Source organism: Muntiacus reevesi, chromosome 2 (genome assembly GCF_963930625.1).
Source record: "Muntiacus reevesi chromosome 2, mMunRee1.1, whole genome shotgun sequence".
Classification (NCBI taxonomy): domain Eukaryota; kingdom Metazoa; phylum Chordata; class Mammalia; order Artiodactyla; family Cervidae; genus Muntiacus; species Muntiacus reevesi.
The window spans coordinates 19,260,380-19,282,442 of NC_089250.1; the positions used below are offsets into that span (position 1 = coordinate 19,260,380).

Sequence of the window (22,063 nt, forward strand, 5' to 3'; positions counted from 1 at the left end):
CATCTTTCTTGTAGCCCTGAGATCTAAACAAGGTTTGTCAAAGCTTTTTTTTTTTTAAATGAACCAAGAAGACAGCATTTAAATGGCAAGGAATGAGATAAGCTTTTTCCATGCTTGGCTTCCAGTGGAGCAGTGGGAGGAGGACAGAACTTGAGGGGTTCCTATGAGTTCCAGACTGCCGTATGGATTCAGATGAAAGTGAAAGTCAATGAGTTTGCTTCTTTTCAAATCAGATACATGAAAATTTGGTAGCAACCCAGAGGTGGATTTAAAAACAGACTTTAATTAAAGATTGCACGTTTGTACAACTTTTTCTGAATTTAGGGTTGGCAAGTCCACAGTAATGACCCTGGGCAGAAAGAAAAATATTTGCTTCTCATGTTTTAATAGCACCTTTTATAGACTTCTCCCATGGCACTTTTATATGGATGGTAAAAGATCTTGAGATGTGGCACCAAAGAGACTTGGTTTTGAATCCAGACCTGGTTACTTACTTACTAATAAGATGCTTAACTTCTAGTGTCCCTAGCGGTTTGATTACCAATGGCAACAAAACAAACCACCCCAAAAGTTAGGGATAAGACAATGATTTTATTATGCCTACAGAGTCTGTAGATCAGGATTTCAAGTCAAGACAAGAAGAGGATGGCTTATCTCTGCTTCACAGTCTGGGACCTCAGCTGGGAAGATGGAATCTACAACAGAAATCTCCTGCAGTTTTGACCTCTCATGTACCTAGAACCTAATTTGCTGGCGTTGCTACTAGGAGCACCTAGACATGCCCTAGACTTCCTCACCACATGGCAGCCCCGATCTCTAACACAATGGCTCCAGGCTCAAAGGGCAATTGTTCCAAAAACCAAGTCAGGAGGTGTGTCGCCTTTTAAGACACCTTGGAAGTCACATAGTGTCATCTACGCTGTGTTCTACTAGTCAATGCAGCCACAAGCCTGCCAAGACTCAAAGGGAGCAGGCACAGACCGCGCCTCTCAAAGAGAGTGTCAAAGAAATTGGGTCCATGTTTTAACCACCTACATGACAGCCTTATAGGAATGCTGTGAGAATTCAGGAGGAAAGTGTATTTAAAATGTTGTCATAAGCCAGGACATTAGCAGGTGATTAATAAATGGAGTTCTGTTTAGTATCCTACTATGTTTATTAAGGTGGGAATCTTACCTGCCCCGCTGTGAGCCCCCATAAGACAAAACAGGTGGGACGTCCATGGGGTTACCCGGTGCTCACGCAGTGCCCTGGAACATTCTACATGCACTTAACTAAACATTCAGGGGTCTGTTCTTGGTTGCAGGCCCGAGATGATGAATTACTTAATGCACTTTTTGGAATCTTGTAGGAGGCAATAATACCCAAAGTAGTTTGTTAAGGAATATTGTTTATTCCCCAGAGCACTTAAAGAAGGTGCTTTGGAATTATCGACAAATTATAATTGATATTGATAAATCACGCCAGGACAACAGTTTAATTTCATGAATGTAAACCGCATACTTCTTTTTGAAAGCACCAGGATGCCTTATTATCACATATCTAAAGGATTTCCTTATTTACTTAGAGTCTTCAGAACACAACTTTCCCTTAAGGTTTTTTTTTTTTAAATCCACACTCCTGAGATTGCACAAACCAAAACCAATGAAAGGAGAGGTTAGACAGGAGAATTCCGCTGGCCAAAATGAGTTTGCACAGCTGTGAGCAATAAAATACAGGAGCCATGGCAACCCTCTCCAGTGTCCTGATAACACATCTGAAATGAGGTTATTAGAATTATTAATTCACATTAGTGGCTATTAAAATTACTACCTGCAGGTCTGCTGCTGGAAAAATCCTTTTGTGTGTGTGTGTGTCAGAAGAACACTTTGTTTCCAAAGGGATCTGGATACTTAAATAGATGCAATCTATTGTGTGTGAGGCCTTAGAGGAAGACCGGTGGATAATAAAGCTCGTCCGGTGGATAATAAAGCTCGTAGTGAGATGGGGAAAACCTCCTTGCAAGGCAAGGAAATCAGATGTAACGCTTTGTTCTTAGGAGGACAGCAAAGGACCAAACAGGCAGGACTGATAACCAGAAGCTCGCCGATTCCCCCCTACAAGGTATTACTTACAATCCAACCCAGTGTGGGATGTTTCATGAACTTCTGCCTGGCATATAAAATATTCCACCTAGGTGAGGCATGAACAACATCAGAAGAAATCAGCTGAAAACGGAAGCCATTTGTGAGGGGGTTTGGGGAATTCTCGGAGAGTCTGTGGAGACTGTGCCTGCTCCCTTCCATTCCCCATTAACTCAACCCCAAAAGCAGAAGCCCACTGTTTTAAGTGAACGAAGAAACACCATTACAGAAAGACCATGGAAGGAATTCATCAAGGGAAGCAGCTATACAGCTGAGAAAGGACATTTTATCTTTGGAGATAAGCAGGAGAACACACTCGAGAGAGAAAGAAGACATCCAGGTAGAGGGAAGTCACTGTGATGGGGTGACCAGAGCCACCTTGCCTCCCTCTGGCTCACATGGACCACACAGCGTGGGTTGACTGAGCACCTTCGGGAGCATCTCCCTGGTGACGACAGCATCCCCAGCGCCTGGACTAGGAAGAAACCTCCTTCCACCCCACGCAGGGTCAAAGACATGGGAGGCACAGATAAGAGAATCTCCATCCCTTTCAAATTCCATTTTTTTAAAAGATTTATTATTTATTTGGCTGGCTAGGTGTTGTAGCACGAGGGATCATCCATCTTCTTTACAGCATGTGGGATCTAGCTCCCTGGCCAGGGATCGAACCCAGGCCCTCTAAGTGGGATCACAGAGTCTTAGGCACTGGACCACCACAGAAGTCCCTCCCTCTAGAATTCTGTTCACAGAAATAAAAAGAAGGTGCTTTTAACTTCTGACTTTTTGATCCAGCCCCACTGAGTCCTCCACCCTCTCAAAGGCGACTCGCTCAGCCATAGAGGTCGTTAGTCCTCCTCGCTGTGCCAAAAGAGGGAGTTATATCACTCTGCATAAAGCACCCACGTCAAGGGCCAGGGCTCTGTCTAACCCTGTTCCGAGTCTAGGGAGGCAGGTGAGGGAGCTGGGAGACCAAAGCGGGGCGTTGACATTCAATGAGTGGCTCCAGCCACCATGTTCTCCAACCAGAACTTCAATCACAGGACCCCACAGAGGTCTTCGTGGTGTTTCCAAATTCTCAGAGCCATCTGAGTCAGACACAGTTCAGAAGTCAGAAATGCTGAAACTGCTGGGACATTCCTATGGTTTGTGGGATGGTTTGATGATAGGTTTCAAATCGAGTCTGGCCTAGAAAACCAGAAGATATGTTTGCTTGGAGGTCACACACAGAGAGTTTCCTGAAGAGGAGTCTGTCATGGAGACTGTCCTCAAAGAACCATTAACTTCCCCCAAACAGAAGAGCCTCCATGAGATTTTCTAGTAACAGAGATCAGACCTTAACTGCTGTATAGAGTACATACCTGCAAAACTCAACTCTTTTCTAAGTTCCACTTCTATCCAATAAGTATCTATCAAGTACATTAAAAATAAATGGTAATTGTTCTTCTTGTTTTGAAATCACATTGCCTTAAAGTTCTTACCTGCTGGCAAAAATGCCCTACCGCTTATGGAACAATATGAAAAAAGATTCTTTCAAGGATTAACTGCTTACATATTAGGGCATATTAAGATGGTTTAATCCTTCATTTGGCTTGAATTTCAAAGTTGGCTGGTTTCCTTAATGATAAAAAAGAAATATAGTTTTTCTGATTACCAACTAATTCAAATTTAAAATAATGCAAAAGCATGAAAGTGGAAAAATGGATGCTATTTAAGACGTCACTACCTACAGGTACCCACCTTCTAGTATTTTTCCGTGTGCGTGTGTTTATATGTGTGTGTGTTGTCCTTTAAAACTTACTTCTCTGTCTCTTGACTAGTATCCATGGCATCTAGTTGGATTCCAGGTTTCCTAAGACCTCATCATGAGTCCCATATGGTTCTTTTCTTCACTTTTAAAAATTTGGATGCAGCCTCAGTAATAGCTTGATACATCTCTGGCTCTTCAAGCCATATATTGTGTTCACTTCTAGGTTATTGATAACTTCCTCTGTCAGTTCCCTGTCCACCTTCACCTATAAACCTAGTTCACAAATTAACATCAGAAACTTCCCTTCTTGTGGGATCTTCAAGCATTAATTCTGCCTTTAACTGCGGAAAAGAATAGGGTGGGAGCTGCCTCTGTTTCTCTAGGAAAAAGACAGGTGGCCCTGGCCCTCTGAGTGTCTGTTACCCCAAGCATTTGCCTCTGACTCCCTAGGCATTCCTCCCAATTTCTTCCAGAATGCTTTCCTCTTCCTCTGTCCCTAACCCCCCACTCGCCTTCCATTGCCTCACATCCTGTCCCCGTCACAGTTTCTGCTACTTCCTCTGCACTTTCAAAATCAGTCTTGTGTTCATCTTGTCAAAATCTTATCTACCCTCTATTCTGCCTTCCTTCTGGTTATTTTTAAAATTTCAGTCACTGTGATTCATAAGAATTCTGACTTCTGTCGTTGGCTTTATTCAAGAGCTCTCCCCATTCCCCCTCCCAAATCCTCACTTTACCTTAATCACCAAAAGTTCATTCTTTCCATCTGTAAAAAAGCAGATTCCACAAGCTTCATGATTCAGACAAAAGCATGTTAAGATATACAAGTGTAGATGCACAGAAAACAGTAAAGTCAGGAGCATCTCATAACCCCCAGTAACCGTGCTCACAGTCTGCGTGTTCACCTCCTGCTGAATTCAGCCCTTAAGACGTTTCTCCTCCACGTGTGGAGTAAGTGGATTCGTCCCTTGGGTGTTTCCATCCCCTTTGCCCTCTGTTTCCTAGACACATCCTCCCTCAAGTCTTGACTTTTGAATGCTTCTCCTCATACATCAAACAACCAACCTAAAAATGAACCCTGTTTGTTTCCTTTTCAAGACGCCCTGGTCCCCTTCTTGACTGTCAATAACACCTCCTCGCCTCCCAAGCTCCGGGGTCTCGAATCATCTATTATTCCTCCATTTCCTCCTCGGCCACACTGACTCCCTGGGGACCCTGGCTCCACTTCCTGAGCAGAAATCTTACAAATTGAGTGCTTTCTTTCTCACTTCCACTCTGACTTTAGTTTAGACTGAAATAATTTCCTGCTCCACCTGTATACAACCCCAACTTCCTACCCTCCTTCTCTGCTTATCTCTTCTCATTCCTAGGAATCTAAAATCTTACTGTGAAAATATTTCCTCAGTCCCCTCCCTAACTCTTCCTCTGCCTCTGATGAACTCCATTCATGGTTTTTTTCTTTTTCTCTCTCTCTTAGATTTTTCTTAGATTGACTTTTCATTTTTCAGAACAAAAGTCAGTATCTCAGTGTATTTGTATGACCTTCCTTTTTATCTTTTCTTCTGCCATTCACTGCAGCACCCTTTAATGTCCAGATTTATTTGTTTTAACACATTGGACTTAATGTTTAAGCACTGGGAAGTACATAGTCTGAATACTGTTTCCCTTTTCAGAAATGTTTGGTTACAAAGACCAAGGAGGCATTCCATTTTGTTACTACATCGCAAAGGATTTCTAAATGCTTTTTGTTTTGAATCACAACAAACAGTGCCACAGGGCTTCATTGTTAACTATTCCTTTAAGAACATGACCTTGTACAGGAAATGGGAAGTGGACAGCCCGAGAATAGCCTTGAGGAAATGTTGTGTTATGGAAACTGCTGTGGAGCTAACAGGGCACATTTCCTAAGACCCAGGTAAAAGCAGAAGCAAGAGAAAGACTGTCTCAGCTGCTTCCCAGGGATTTTCATGCACTGAGAACCATGAGAGTGTCTGCATGGCTCGCTTCATGGAAAAGGTCCGTGGGACCAATTTGCTTAACTTTGGTGTGGTTGGACGGGTGCCTCATATAAGCACAAGGACAGTGGCTCTGGCAACCTGCCTTCTGCAATCTTTCCATTGGGCCTGGACACCTCTTCTGTGGTGTTCAACTGGAAGATCCTTTTGAATCTTAAAGCTGTGAAGACCCATATTTCCTCCAGTCCAATTTAAACCCATTCATCCATCATAACCAATACGATGCATTCACTTTCTTCCTTTGACTGGAAACTCTTACATATCACCTTCAGAGTCCTTCAATGCAAAAATGGACCAAAATGACTGAGGCTGTACAATGGTCACAAGTTAAAACTTGGTTTAGTTTGCATTCCCACCAACAGTGTAAGAGGGTTCCCTTTTCTCCACACCCTCTCCAGCATTTATTGCTTGTAGACTTTTGGATAGCAGCCATCCTGACTGGCGTGTAATGGTACCTCATTGTGGTTTTGATTTGCATTTCTCTGATAATGAGTGATGTGGAGCATCTTTTCATGTGTTTGTTAGCCATCTGTATGTCTTCTTTGGAGAAATGTCTGTTTAGTTCTTTGGCCCATTTTTTGATTGGGTCATTTATTTTTCTGGAATTGAGCTTCAGGAGTTGCTTGTATATTTTTGAGATTAATCCTTTGTCTGTTTCCTCATTTGCTATTATTTTCTCCCAATCTGAGGGCTGTCTTTTCACCTTACTTATAGTTTCCTTTGTTGTGCAAAAGCTTTTAAGTTTCATTAGGTCCCATTTGTTTATTTTTGCTTTTATTTCCAATATTCTGGGAGGTGGGTCATAGAAGATCTTGCTGTGATTTATGTCAGAGAGTGTTTTGCCTATGTTCTCCTCTAGGAGTTTTATAGTTTCTGGTCTTACATTTAGATCTTTAATCCATTTTGAGTTTATTTTTGTGTATGGTGTTAGAAAGTGTTCTAGTTTCATTCTTTTACAAGTGGTTGACCAGTTTTCCCAGCACCACTTGTTAAAGAGATTGTCTTTTTTCCATTGTATATCCTTGCCTCCTTTGTCAAAGATAAGGTGTTCATAGGTTCGTGGATTTATCTCTGGGCTTTCTATTCTGTTCCATTGATCTCTATTTCTGTCTTTGTGCCAGTACCATACTGTCTTGATGACTGTGGCTTTGTAGTAGAGTCTGAAGTCAGGCAGGTTGATTCCTCCAGTTCCATTCTTCTTTCTCAAGATTACTTTGGCTATTCGAGGTTTTTCGTATTTCCATACAAATTGTGAAATTATTTGTTCTAGTTCTGTGAAAAATACTGTTGGTAGCTTGATAAGGATTGCATTGAATCTATAGATTGCTTTGGGTAGAATAGCCATTTTGACAATATTGATTCTTCCAATCCATGAATGCAAACTAGTACAGCCACTATGGAAAACAGTGTGGAGATTTCTTAAGAAACTGGAAATAGAACTACCATATGACCCAGCAATACCACTTCTGGGCATACACACTGAGGAATCCAGATCTGAAAGAGACACGTGCACCCCAATGTTCATCGCAGCACTGTTTATAATAGCCAGGACATGGAAGCAACCTAGATGCCCATCAGCAGATGAATGGATAAGGAAGCTGTGGTACATATACACCATGGAATATTACGCAGCCGTTAAAAAGAATTCATTTGAATCAGTTCTAATGAGATGGATGAAACTGGAGCCCATTATACAGAGTGAAGTAAGCCAGAAAGATAAAGAACATTACAGTATACTAACACATATATACGGAATTTAGAAAGATGGTAACGATGGCCCTATATGCAGGGCAGAAGAAGAGATGTAGAAGTACAGAACAGACTTTTGAACTCTGTGGGAGAAGGTGAGGGTGGGATGTTTCGAAAGAACAGCATGTATATTATCTGTGGTGAAACAGACCACCAGCCCAGGTGGGAAGCATGAGTCAAGTGTTCGGGCCTGGTGGGCTGGGAAGACCCAGAGGAATCGGGTGGAGAGGGAGGTGGGATGGGAGACCGGGATGGGGAATTCGTGTAACTCTATGGCTAATTCATATCAATGTATGACAAAACCCACTGAAAAATTTAAAATAAAATAAAATAAAATAAAAATTAAAAAAAAAAAAAAACTTGGTTTAAATAGTACTTCCAAGAAAACTTAAGTTATTATCCTACTCTTGCCCCAAACTGGTCCCCTCTGACCACTCCTAGAAACTCTATCACAGTTGCTTGTGCTGTTTCACCTCTTCGATTTTAATACTTATCAGCAAAAACTAAATGAGATTTTTCATGGAGGTAATTTCAATTCCTTCCTGAAGATCAGCAGAGAAAGCAGCATGCCACCCTGGCGGCTGCAGCTTTAGCACTTTGATGGAAGAATGCAAGCTCACTCTTTATCTCTTTATGAATCACAAAGGCCTGAACTAATTAGTTCTTATTAGAAAGCCAATTAGAAATACATTTTATTTCTCCATGTGGTGTAAATAGAATATACCAAGGTGGATAGTGGCTGAGATACCCTCTACAGCACCTACATGCAGACACCGGGTCTGCAGACCGATGCACACGGAATTGGTGGGGAATGGGGGGTGGGGGAGGAATCCACAGATCTGGGAGCAAGACAGTCTCTTTCTCTTCCTCGGATGTTGTATGGATCCAGTGCAATGCAAATGCTGGGTCTACTGCTAGGATCCATATGCTTTGGGTGATGGATAACCTTCCCCAGTTTTGGTCTAACATCCTAGCATTCCAATGGGCCCCTCTACTTTCTTTTTTTTTTTTTTTAACTCTTTGTTATGTTTTTTTTTTTTTAATTCATTTTTATTAGTTGGAGGCTAATTACTTTACAATATTGTAGTGGTTTTTGCCATACACTGACATGACTCAGCCATGGATTTAAATGTGTTCCCCATCCCGATCCCCCCTCCTGCGTTCCTCCCCACCCCATCCCTCTGGGTCTTCCCAGTGCACCAGCCCTGAGCACTGGTCTCATGCATCCAACCTGGGCTGGTGGTCTGTTTCACCCTTGATAGTATACTTGTTTCAATGCTATTCTCTCAGAACATCCCACCCTCACCTTCTCCCAAACAGTCCAAAAGTCTGTTCTGTACATCTGTGTCTCTTTTTCTGTTTTGCATATAGGGTTATCGTTCCATCTTTTTAAATTCCATATATATGCGTTAGTATACTGTATTGGTCTTTATCTTTCTGGCTTACTTCACTCTGTATAATGGGCTCCAGTTTCATCCATCTCATTAGAACTGATTCAAAAGAATTCTTTTTAATGGCTGAGTAATATTCCATGGTGTATATGTGCCACAGCTTCCTTATCCATTCATCTGCTGATGGGCATCTAGGTTGCTTCCATGTCCTGGCTATTATAAACAGTGCTGCGATGAACATTGGGGTGCACGTGTCTCTTTCAGATCTGGATTCCTCAGTGTGTATGCCCAGCAGTGGGATTGCTGGGTCATATGGCAGTTCTATTTCCAGTTTTTTAAGGAATCTCCACACTGTTCTCCATAGTGGCTGCACTAGTTTGCATTCCCACCAATAGTGTAAGAGGGTTCCCTTTTCTCCACACCCTCTCCAGCCTTTATTGCTTGTAGACTTTTGGATAGCAGTCATTGAGGTTTTGATTTGCATTTCTCTGATAATGAGTGATGTTGAGCATCTTTTCATGTGTTTGTTAGCCATCTGTTTGTCTTCTTTGGAGAAATGTCTGTTTAGATCTTTGGCCCATTTTTTGATTGGGTCATTTATTTTCTGAAATTGAGCTGCAGGAGTTGCTTGTATATTTTTGAGATTAATCCTTTGTTTGTTTCTTCATTTGCTATTATTTTCTCCCATTCTGAAGGCTGTCTTTTCACCTCATGTATAGTTTCCTTTGTTGTGCAAAAGCTTTTAAGTTTAATTAGGTCCCATTTGGTTTTTTTTTTTTTTTTTCAGTGGGTTTTGTCATACATTGATATGAATCAGCCATAGAGTTACACGAATTCCCCATCCCGGTCTCCCATCCCACCTCCCTCTCTACCCGATTCCTCTGCCATTTGTTTATTTTTGTTTTTATTTCCGGGCCCCTCTTCTATAGCATTTCCTTTTCATTCTCATTTCCTTCATGCTCAACCTTGCACATTCTAGATTTTGTTTAACTGACTTTAAACACCGACAGTTAAACATACAAGTCATCTGTTTTTGAGAACCTTCCATCTTCTCTGACGATCCTCTTAATCATTCATTGTACCCAAAGCTGCACAGTCAGGGTTGGTGTATCTCTCCCGCTCCCTTTAACCAATATATCCTGAACTGACCTACGTGTGCCCCCAACATTTCTCTAAGAGATCTTTACCAATTAACTAGCTGATGAATCCAAAGGATTTAGAGTTATATTATTCCACAAATTTCCCAGTCAGTTGATATTAAAATGTTAATGACTATTTTTTTCTCATATATACAAATTTTAATAGCAACTTAAATGACTTGGGATTCCCTGCTGGCTCAGACAGTAAAGCATCTGCCTGCAATGCGGGAGACCTGGGTTCGATCCCTGGGTCAGGAAGATCCCCTGGAGAAGGGAATAGCAACCCACTCCAGTACTCTTGCCTGGAAAATTCCATGGACAGAGGAGCCTGGTAGGCTACAGTTCAAGGGCTCACAAAGAGTCAGACATGACTGAGCAACTTCACTCATATGACTTGGGAGGTTGGAAGGGGGATGACTTTTCCTATCACAGGCTTCTTTTTATTCAGATTCAGTAAGTAAGCCATTTCTGACCCTCTGCTTGGACCTGGATCTGTATACATTTAGATTAAGTGTCACCACATTAGACTAAATATTTCTTACTGGCCAGCACCATGTCCATTTAGAAACGGATGTCATAAGCTCAGGAACCTCCGTGCAGACAAAGGGTATTTGCTGGTCCTCAGAAGTACTTGCTTAGGATCTCAGTTCTGTCCCGCTGCCACTGTGGAGCTGACCAAGCCAGCTGCCAACCTGCTTTCTCTGCCTGTGCACTCTGGGGCCTCCTGTGTGTCATTCTGAAAGCCGCCACTGCTCCCTAAATTGCTTTCCGAAGCTCATATTCTTTATTGCCTTTGTCTTATTTTAGAATCTTACATTATTTTCACTCTGCACCAGCCTTTGAGCTTAAACAAAATTGGTCCAGTTGTATGGGTCACATTCATTCAGAATGAAATGAAAGCTCTAGAGGGGCAGGGAAGACAGGCATGCTGCAGTCCATGGTGTTGCAAAGAATCAGATACAACTTAGCGACTGAACAAAATTTATTTTATCCAGTAATATAAATGCTCTTAGGGAGGCTGGGATGGTAGGGACGGATTTTCAAGGTTTGTTATTCTAAACAAAAATGTTTAAGAAGTCCCGTTACCCATGAAGTACAAAATAAACAGAAATCCACAGAAAGGGCACTTCCTTACACCCCCAATATTGCCTTCAGGGCACTGGCTGCGGGGCTGACATTTACATTGGTATTTTCTTCTAGTTTTTCCATGAGATTTGCTTCCTCCCTCTTATGGGCATTCCCCTTTGTATCAGTTTGTTACAGTGAGAAATCAGGCACATGTTTCTGCTTATGAAGTGAAAATCGCTCAGTCACGTCCAACTCTGAGATCCCGTGGCCTATACAGTTCACGGAATTCTCCAGGCCAGAGTACTGGAGTGGGTAGCTGTTCCCTTCTTCCCAACCCAGGGATCGAACCCAGGTCTCCCACATGGCAGGTGGATTCTTTACCATCTGAGTCACCAAGGAAGCCCTGTTTCTTCTAATATCAGGTGCCAATATCATCTGCTCCTAAAATCAATCTTTCCCTTTCATCCCAGGGCAGTCCAACATGCTTTCTTATCCCCTCTCCTCTATCCTCATTTTAAGACAATGAAAGCTGTGCACCCATCACATGTTAATTCATGAGCACAATTAACTTCTGAACAAAAAGGCTGGGACTAGATTTTCAGTCATTCCTGACCCAGGGATGTTTCCAGCATTCCTTGATCCTCAAAAACCCTCTCGAATGTGAAGAAGTTTTCCGTTTCCAGGGTTCACCTGCCACAAATTAGAAGTGTAATTCTTTTTGTCTTCAAAGACTCTTAGACAACTGGATCATTGGAATCTCAAGGAGGTCCCCAACTGTACAAGAAAACTTCATGTCATCTTTCTGTGTTACACATTATTCATTCTTTCTGATTTTTTCCCAGTCAAGTTCCCTGTTGTTGTATAGTTCACTGATGCTATATTTCCTACACATATCTCCAACCCTAGCCCAGCTCCCCTCAGATTGAAACTTCAAGCTTCAAGAACGATCTGTAAGTGTAGTGCCTTTCCTTTCCTCACTTTCCTCTGCTGGGTGATGGAAAGGGGATTCCTGGTTTGTCACACGGCTTTCCCTTATCCTCCCGGACCACTCAGATGCAAGCCACTTCTGCTATGGGAATCAGAGTTAGATCTTGAGGTAAATATAACCCTTAGATTCACAGTTTTTCTGAAAGCAGGGGCAGATTGTCAAAGTAAGGGTGGATTATCTGATCTCCTCAGAAGTAGGACTGATGGTGTCCTCTCATTTTCTGAGGAACTAAAAGTACATTTTTATTGTTTATCAGGACATGATTAAATGATAGCTGATCTTCAGTTATAGTTTTGATATCTAGAGATCATGCATACTCAGTCATACCTTTTTTTGAGATTGAGTTGGATTTATAAATTGACTTGGGAAAACAGTACATTCTTATGATATTGAATCATGCATTTGACAAAGAGAGGAGTTAAAAAATACAGCAGAAACTAACACAACATTGTAAAGCAATTATGCTCCAATAAAAATAAATATATGATAATCCATATGGAAATAGGACCTGAAAAAGAATGAATATGTGTACATGTATAGGCAGGAGAAACATCAACAACCTCAGATATGCAGATGATGCCACTCTAATGGCAGAAAGCGAAGAGGAACTAAAGAGCCTCTTGATGAGGGTGAAGGAGGAAAGAACTGGGTTAAAACTAAATATTAAAAAAAAACTAAGATCATGACATCTGGCCCCATTACTTCATGCCAAATAGAGGAGGCGAAGGTGGAAGTAGTGACAGATTTCTTCTTCTGGGGCTCTAAAATCACTGTGGATGGTGACTTCAGCCATGAAATCAGAAGATATTTGCTTCTTGACAGGAAAGCTAAGACAAACCTAGACAGTGTGTTGAAAAGCAGACATTACTCTGCCGACAAAGGTCCGTATAGTCCATGCTATGGTCTTCCCAGTGGTCACATAAGGTTGTGAGGTAGAGTGCCAAAGAATTGATGCCTTCAAACTGGTGCTGGAGAGGACTCCTGAGAGTCCCTTGGACAACAAAGAGATCAAACCAGTCCATCTTAAGGGAAATCAACCCTGAATACTCCTGGAAGGACTGATGCTGAAGCTGAAACTCCAGCCTTCCCTGCCATGTGAGGTCACAAAGTACCACTTCCAAAGGGCCTGGGCCCATATGTGAGTCTGAGCAAATTATAATAGTAATATAAAACGGTCTCTGGAGCTACACAGCCCCTGTAGGTATTTATCCTTTCCAGAGAAGGATTTCAGTGCAAAGCACCAGTCCCTCTTCCCTTTGGCTGCACTCCTCCAATTCCCCCTCACATCAGATAAGGCATCTATGACAGACCCTTGTTTCTGGCCATCCTAGTAAATGCCATCCAATAACACATTAACGACTTTCTCCTTGGTCTACGTATCAGTATGGCTGCCAAGTCAATGCTATCTTATCCTTCAGAATAAGCCAGAAGCCGCTCCATGTCTAAAACTTACTTTATAATCTAAACTCTCTCAACTCTGGAATTTGAATCACAACTGGAACGTGAGTGAGTCACGGCCAGAGATTGAACAACGAAAGTTCCCAGGATGGATGCCCCAGGGTGGATAGTCACTGACTTCTCCTTCCAACCTCATCCAGATGATGAGTCAGCTTTTGGCTGTCTTGTGATTTGCCCTCTTCCTCCTGGTTGCCCCTTCACAGATCTGCTCTCCTCTCTGTCAGCCAGTTTTCTCCCTCTGAAGCTTTAGAGGAATTAGCTGAGTAACTCTACCCACACTGGAAACATCCACTTCTTAAACTGAGCATTCCCCATCCTTATCACTTCTCCTTCTTTTTCCTTCAAGCAGCAATTTCTCTCAAGAGGTCGTATGTACATCTCTTCCCCTGCTTTTCCTAGCCGCCCATCCTGGGGGTGTCGGCCACCTTCCAGGACATTCCTTTAAGCCTTGGTCTTCTCTGAAGCTCTCCCATCATCGCCTCCCTCCCCACCCCATCACCCTCTGTGTTTTCTGTAGAAGCCGTCCCTCCCACCTTGCATCATCCAGGTTGAGCTCATGCATCTCTCAGATTTTCAGGAATTTGCACAGAAGAATAAAACCTCAACTGCATGACTGGCCTTTGGGGGGAAATATTTCTCATCCCTCCAAAATGATCACTTCCAGAATGGACAGAGAAACTAAAAAAAAAAAAAAAAAAAAAAAAAACCTAAACTAAATCTGGGGGACAAAAATATTCAGAACCAAACCCCTAAATCTTATAATCGTGTTTCAAATGACCATGAGAGGCAGAGTAGCCGTGAAGTGAAATGACCAACTCTCTTCCTTCGGCTGACAGGCCAACAGGCACCGTGGTCAGCTTCCTCCCTTCACCCTTCCAGACACTCAGAATCTCTGCAGTAAAAAGCCAGGGGCTAATGGAAGCCCTGGCCTAACCTCCTTTCTTTCCTGATCCATTTTTGCCTCACTAACTCTTTAAGGGAAGGTGGGTGGGAATTTCTGCGTCTGCAGAGCATTAGGAAACACACTATGGACATGAGAAGGCAGCAAAGGAACAGCCAGCCTGGCTTTCTGAGTCCCCACACCAACAGAGTAGGCCAGTTTTCCATGACAGAGGAACATCAATCTCATGGACATTACCCAAAACTTAGTAAATCAATATCCGTTTCTCCTTTCCCCGAAAGCTGGCTCATTCGCTCACTTTCCCATCCCCCCACCCCCCTGGTGCCACCACTCCACTTTGCTAATAACTTTATCTCCTTTCCTTAGCCTGATATCCCATCTGTCACTGGCTCTTAGATCCTTCTCTTCCTCTTTGTTTTCTTTTAATCATTTCTCCTCTTGCTCTTCACTTCTTAGATCAGAGTCTCATCAACTCACTCCCAAATCACCACACCCACCTGGTGGATGAGGACCTCCGCCCCTCTGTTTCCTAACTCCTGTCTGGTATTTCTTGGGTCATCACATTAACCACTCCCAATCCTGCTCTCTTGCTGAAGGTTGCAATATGACTTTACTGTATCTATTACACCAAAATCAAACACTCTTTCTGAATTCCCAGTTGTACCACTGTTTTGTCCCTGCTCACTTCCATCCCACCTAATTTCCGTCACTCTTTGCTTTTTATCTTTCAAGGCTCTTTTGTTAGGTGAATGCAGGTGCATCATTGCTTTGGCTTCTTTGTTCTTTTAAGTTTTATATAATCCTGTTCTTGCTTCTATTAATTTTTCTCCCTTAAATTCTGTCTGATTAATATCACCAAACTGAATTTCTTTTGGTAAATATTTGTATAGTGTTTCTTTTTGCTTCTCTTGATCTTTAACCTTTTGGTTGTCTCTTTCAAGCAATATACACATAGATTTTTGTTATATTATCCAATCTAATAATCACTCTCTTTCAGTAGAAGTCAGCATAAAATGAGACTGGGGAAACTCTGGCATTCACGTAAGGTGATACTTTTTTATCAGGTGTTGGACTCCGAAATGTGCTGCTTTTGCCGGTTGGATCAGCTGTGTGGCAACCCCTTTTCCAGTGTTCATATTAAATTCTCTATCTCTGTGTGCCCCCCTCCACTTCCCTGGTCCCCTAGGTCTGATGGCTTGACAGTTTCAGATAACACAAAACAATAGTTGTTCTCCATCTTTGCCTGATTTGTGATTAGTTTTTCCTGGCTATTTTTGTACTTTAGCATTTCATCTGCCTCCAGAGACTTTGATGCTGCACACATATTTTATTTATCTAAACTTTAAAATGCTACCATCCTTTGTGAGAAAAGATAAGTAAGAATTCTTTTTCTGGTCCCCCTGTGGAGCTGTTCTTTGTTTTATCAGTAATGCATGTGCTGGAGAACAACTTTAATGGAATCTGTCCTGAGTGTCTGAAGGACATATTCGAATTGGAATTCATTCCTTCAGGACGATTTCACCATCCTCGCTGTGTCCATGTGTTAGCCTGTGCATACTGTGCTAGTTTGTATCTTTTTGAGAGCAGGGTTTTTCATTTGTGGATTGCAGATACTTAGAACAGAGCTAGGCTATGGAAATTAGATGTTATATTAAAACATAACAATTATGTTATGACAAAACAGAAGCATCACTTTGCTGACAAAGGTCCACATAGTCAAAGCTATGGTTTTTTCAGTAGTCATGTGAGAGTTGGACCATAAAGAAGGCTGAGTGCTGAAAAATTGATGCTTTTGAACTGTGGTGTTGGAGAAGACTCCTGAGAGTCCCTTGGACAGCAAGCAGATCAAACCAGTCAATCCTAAAGGAAATTCACCCTGAATATTCACTGGAAGGACTGACACTGAAGCTATAGCTCCAATAATTTGACAACCTGCTGGGAAAAGTCAACTCATTGGAAAAGACCCCGATACTGGGAAAGATTGAAGACAAAAGGAGAAGGGGGTGGCAGAGGAGGAAATGGTTAGATAGCAACACCAACTCAACGGACTTGAATTTGAGTAAGCTCTGGGAGATAGTGGAGGACAGAAGATCCTGGTGTGCTGCAGTTCATGGGGTTGCAAACAATCGGACATGACTTAGCAACTGAACAAAAACAGCAATGAGGCTATGGAAGGAGCTTGACGAAATCCTGCCAGATGCAAAGACAGATGATCCTGAGTTATCCGGCCCTAGGTATACAGCTTCTCCGAACCTTTCTCACCGTGATTTTGTCATGATGCCACCAACAGGGCTTGCCACATATCTGCCCAACATGGACAGACACCTCTTAAAGCACCATCCAGCTCCAGATCCCTGGATCCATTCCAAGATGGCTTCTCCCAGGAACAAATGCTTGATAGAGCCAACAATCCCAGAACTTCCAAAATGGAAGTGATTTACCTGGAAAAACAACACAGAATAATCCCTTGGACTCACTGAACCACTTGGCAACTTGCAAGCGAGAATCTGGTCTCTGATTGATGTCAGATGCTTGAATTAGTTAACCCTGTTTCCCCTTTAATGAATGAATCATTTACCCAAAAATGGCAGAATAATACAAATGATTATTTATTTATTGCTTTGAATCCCTTCTTCAAGCGCTTTCTAGACTAGTCCATATTTCAGTGCATGTCACCTCTCTTCAATCATTTCCTCTTGACACAAGTTGATTTCTAAATTTGATACTTATTGCAGCCTACTGGATATATTGTTCTGTGGATTTTTATTCTTCCTGATAGCATTAAAAACTCTTTTTATTCTTTGATGCACATTTATTATTTTTGTTTAATTAAATTGCAATGTCTTATAGAATTCTTTTGGTTATAATGTATGCTAGGGATAAAATCTCTATAAATGCATTTCATTGTAAGTTTGTTGGAGAAAGTGGAGGAATTTTTCCCCTATGCTTTCCAGTAAGGATCTTCAATGATTCTCCTCATTCCTCTAAATTAACTACTAACCTAAGCTTGATCTTATTTTTGTTTAGAAAATCTGTATAAATATTGATCCAGAGACATAAAATATATGTCCACCATCTTGAATTCATTGGATAAAAGACACAACTAGGAAATATAAGACACAGTTCTCAGGAAATGTCAGAGGAGATGAAGAGCATCAGATGCTGAAAGGTAGTCCTTTCTAAGTGAGAAACTTTTGCCAGTCTCCAGCCAAACACAGACAACTATATGACAATCTTCTGCTCCTTACCTGCCATGTCACCTGAGTGCTTAGCCAAAGTTTCCTTCACAGATGCACAAACAACAAACTTTATTTGGGCCTCAAATCAGACTTTTTGCTTCAACACAAGTTCCAAATAGTGAATTGCCCTTCAACAGCTGTATGCAACATAAGATACTAGGAAACATCAGGTGGCAGGATCAGTGCCATTTGTTTCAACAATAAAATAACTTATTTTAAGTGATCTAAACAGAATGTTTGGTGGCTTAATAGGACTTTTGACTCTTTTCCATGGAAAATCTCTTCAGTGAAAACACAAGGTAAATTTTAGACTATTTTCTGGTTAAGCAAATGCACAAGAGGCTAGGAACACACACACAAAAAAGCTAGAATATAAAGATTAAATTAGAAAATGGGCAAAAGACATAAACAGACACTTCACTGAAGAGGATATACAGATGGCAAATAAGCACATGAAAAAAACATATTTCACATTAGTAGCCATTAGGGAAATGCAAATTACAACCACAGTAAGACATCACTACACAACTATTAAAATGGCTAAAATTAAAAATACCAAATGCTTGCAAGGACGCTGAGAAACTGGATTCTTCATGCGTTACTGGTAGGAAGATAAAATGGTATAGCCACTCTAGAAAAGAGTATGACTGTTTCTTATAAAACTAAACACATGCTTACCATAAGACCCAGAAATTGTACTACTAGAAGTTCATTACAGAGAAATCAAAACTTATGTTCACATAAAAATCTATACATGGATTTCTGTGGCAGCTTTATTCCAAATAGCCAAAACCTGAAAACAACCCAAATGTCTTTCTGTGGGTGAATGGGTAAATAAACCATGGTACATCTGTACCATGGAATACCACTTGGCAATAAAAAGTAACTTGGAACAAGTTATACCTAGATCTCAAGGAAACTATGCAAATATTAAAGTCCATATCAAAAGGCTATATACTACATGATTCCACTTATGTAACATTCTTGAAAAAAAAATTATAGAAATGAGGAACATATTAGTAGTTGCTGGAGACCAAGGAGCATGAAAGAGAGGGAAGTAGCCAGGAAAATAAATGGTAGCTGAGGGATTTCCCTGGTGGTGCAGTGGTAAAGAATCTGCCTTGCAATGAAAGGGACTCCAGTTCAATCCCTGGTCAGGGAACTAAGATCCCAAATGCCTGGGGGCAACTAAGCACCTATGTTACAACTACAGAATCCCTGCATCACATTGAAAGATCTCTCATGGCACAACTGATACCTGATGCAGCTGAATTAATTAATTAGTTAAGCAACTGGGGTAAACTTGTGATGGAACTGTTCTATATCTTGACTGTGGTCAAGATCACACAAATCTATATATGGGATGTTGTTGTTATTATTGTTTAGTCGCTCAGTCGTGTCCGATTCTTTGTGACCCCATGGACCGTAGCTCCCCAGGCTCCTCCATCCGTGGGATTTCCCAGGCAAGAATACTGGAGTGGGTTACTGTTTCCTTCTCCAGGGGATCTTGCCAACCTGGGGATCAAACACGCATCTCCTGCTTTGATTGGCAGCCAAGTTCTTCACCACTGAGCCACCAAGGAAGCCCTAACATGAGATAAAACAGTATAAAACCAAATACATACACAGATAAGTGTGCATAAAACTGGTGAAATCTGAACATGGTTAGTGGAGAGCATCAGTGGGTTATCCTGAGGAGGACACTGAAAGAAAAGTACACAGGAGCTCTGTGCTATTTCTTCCAATTGCTGATGAATCTAAAATTATCTCACAATAAAAAGCTTTAAAACTGTTAACATTAGAAGAATATTTGTAGGCTATTGATTGATAGGATTGAGGTTTTAGGTTGATGAATTGTTCCTCTGAAAAGTGATCACCTTAGGGCAATGTGGCAGATGAGTACAAAGTTGGAGTATAAACTCAGGTAACAAGGCAATGGATAACAGACCTGGACATCATTCCCACTTTTTCCTTTTCTTCATCTTCTCCCACAGTAAGTCATCAAGTCCTGCTTCTTACGAATGCCTTAAATCTTATCTCCTCCTTTGCTTCCACTACCATCATCTTGGCCATCAATCCTCCTTAAATGGACTTTTCCAATAACTCTTGACTACCCTCTGCTCTTCCCTGAAGTTCATCTGTTATCAAAAGTGCCATCAGCTAGGCACTTTTCTTTTTCTGTGGAAAATTTTTACATAGAATTTATTTTAACATTTTTATTTTTTATTTCATTCAAGTTCTTATTTTATATTGGAGTAGAACCAGTTAACAACGTTGTGCTAGTTTCAGATGGACCGCAAGGGGACTCAGCCTTACACAGACATGTATCCATTCTCCCCCAAATTCCCTTCCCATCCTGGCTGCCACATAATATTGAGCAGAGTTCCCTGTGTTAATAAGAGAGCTTGCATTTATCGTTGTGTACTGGGTCCTGCATTTTATTCCTAAAACATCCCCTTCACTCTAATATCTCCATCTCCCTTAGGGTAACCTAGCAAAAGGCAAATCTGTAAAAGCTTTGGCCTCACAGGGAAGGACACCGACCGCCCCCATCAGCATCCCTCCCTATCTCTCTCCTGCATCCTTCTCATGTGCCTTTGCTCATGCTGAAACCTGATGAGAAATTCCAGATCCTTCCCCAGCACCAGCCTCCCTACCCAAATCCTGCTTGTTCCCCCAGGGCCCATCATGACTTCCCAGGGGATGAGCACTCTCTGAATTCCTACTTCACTCTCACGCATTGGGCTATTTTATTGCCTTCTGTTTCCAGTTATCTCTTATACATTTGTTGCTTTTCATTCTAAGGAGATTTTCAACCCCTTGAGGGAAGTGCCTGGGTCTTAAAATTCTGAATTCCATACATTTCAAGCTGAGTGGAGGCTCTCACACAGCCAAGCTACACAGTAAGTCTGTCGTGAGGATGCACACACAAGCGTATGGAACAGGCAATCTGGGCTGAGCAAACCGCCTCTGCAAAGGCAGGGAGGTGGGAAGGAGAATAAGGAGCCGAAGGAGGGTGCTGGCAAGGGTGTGGAAGCTTAAGGAGGTGACTTCCTGACATGAGCTGGGGCTTCTGGGAGAGGAATGTCAGCCTTACAGAAAAGTCACATTTCACCGAATCTAACAACCGTGTCAGAAGGGGTCTTGAATCCTCAGCACGATTTTGCATCCCCGCCGCAGTCGCCCCAGGTGCTGTTTTCCTACACTGATCTCCCTAATTGTATCTCACCGCTCATTTGAAATGTGATTTGCAAAAAAAAAAAAGAGAGAGATGTGATTTGCAAATCCAGCCCACTGCTTCAGAGCCCAAGCCTGCCACCCATCCAGACGCTCTGCCCCTTCCTTGCCCAAGTCTGCTGCAGGACCTGTCTCTCCGAAAGAGCCTTTGTGCCACTCTTTTACAATCATATTTTGGGTAAAATGTTCAGTTTCCTCTTTGTGATTCCAGTCAGACAGAGAAGATCTGAGCTCAGTGTGCAAGAAAGGGCAGAAGATCTGTAATTTTCCTTAAAACGGTTCTTGGCCAGAGCCCTGGTCTAATTTGTATGATGCATCGCTCGACAATGTTACGAAACACCATGCTGGCCTGCAAGGCTAATTTATGGAAATTACAAACATGCATGGATTGGATGCCTTTTTTATGTTATAAAATGGTTTGACTGTTTGAATTTTTGTTGGCTTTTGAGTCTCCCAGGGATGAGTGAGCCCAGAACTTCCTAACGCTCTCCCGGTACATCAGAATCTTGCTGATCTGATGGTGGTCTGTGAGTCCAAAGGCAGAAAAGCTTTTGAAAATGCCTCCCGCACTCTCTTCAGTGTTGCATTTCAAAGTCTCTTTGAGATGATTTTATTTTTTTGAGACCTTCAGAATACTGTTTGTGAGCTGGCTGTTTTGTTCACCTTGCTTGATATTTCACTAACATCTCAACAGACAGAACTTCAGCCAAAAGAACTTTAGCTCGTATGTCAACGAAATCCTTAATGAAAGTACATTAAAATCAGCTTCAGGGTCTGACTTAAATCAGTAGGGACACATTTACACTGTAAAAAAAAATTTAATTGAAAGGATTTTCCTTTATCCAAAAATATGTGTAGTCATCTGATCCTGAGTATATTCAACACCGTCAAATCCAAGGTTATCCTTGTATGTGTGTGTTTTCAGTCACTCAGTTGTGTCCCACTGTTTTTGACCCCATGGACTGTAGCCTGCCAGGCACCTCTGTCTATGGGATTTCCCAGGGAAGA

The 22,063-nt window shown here is 41.8% G+C and overlaps 1 protein-coding gene across 1 annotated transcript in view; it reads right to left on the minus strand.

The window, feature by feature from the left end:
- Window positions 1-16,849: 16,849 nt before the first annotated feature.
- Window positions 16,850-22,063, minus strand: part of LOC136157113 (uncharacterized) — a 61,957-nt gene continuing 56,743 nt past the window's right edge. The window contains exon 6 of the mRNA XM_065919142.1: window positions 16,850-17,020. The gene's annotated coding sequence lies outside the window, so the exon portion shown is untranslated. The remainder of the gene's footprint in view (window positions 17,021-22,063) is intronic.